Raw genomic sequence first — 361 nt, 5'->3', positions numbered from 1 at the left:
GATGATCGATACCTCCACACCCCAGTCCCTGCTGTGTGTGGGGGGGTGATTGATTATCCCCCCCCCCCTCCCGTCACTCCCCGCCGCTACCTGCCGCGCTCCGCTGCGCCCGGGCCTCGGCTTCCCCGTCGCCACGAAACCGCTGCGGCTGCGAGTTCCGAGAGCATCGATGGGCAGGGGAGGCGCACGAGCGCCGAGCAATCCACCCGCGGGGCGCTGCGCTGCGCCTCGCACTGCCCCGTTCCCCTGCGCGCTGTGCGGTGCCCGGCCCTGCCCCGTTCCCCTGCGCGCTGTGCGGTGCCCGGCGCTGCCCCGTTCCCCTGTGCGCTGTGCGGTGCCCGGCCCTGCCCCGTTCCCCTGC

General features: G+C 74.2%; 1 protein-coding gene across 1 annotated transcript in view; it reads right to left on the bottom strand.

Moving 5' to 3' along the window:
- The window catches only part of BRD3OS (BRD3 opposite strand), a 4,587-nt gene extending 4,388 nt beyond the window's left edge, over positions 1-199 (bottom strand). The window contains exon 1 of the mRNA XM_034751914.1: positions 91-199. The gene's annotated coding sequence lies outside the window, so the exon portion shown is untranslated. The remainder of the gene's footprint in view (positions 1-90) is intronic.
- Positions 200-361: the final 162 nt, after the last annotated feature.

The sequence above is a fragment of the Trachemys scripta genome, chromosome 17, assembly GCF_013100865.1.
Source record: "Trachemys scripta elegans isolate TJP31775 chromosome 17, CAS_Tse_1.0, whole genome shotgun sequence".
Lineage (NCBI taxonomy): Eukaryota > Metazoa > Chordata > Testudines > Emydidae > Trachemys > Trachemys scripta.
This window is presented reverse-complemented; position numbering and strand designations above follow the sequence as displayed.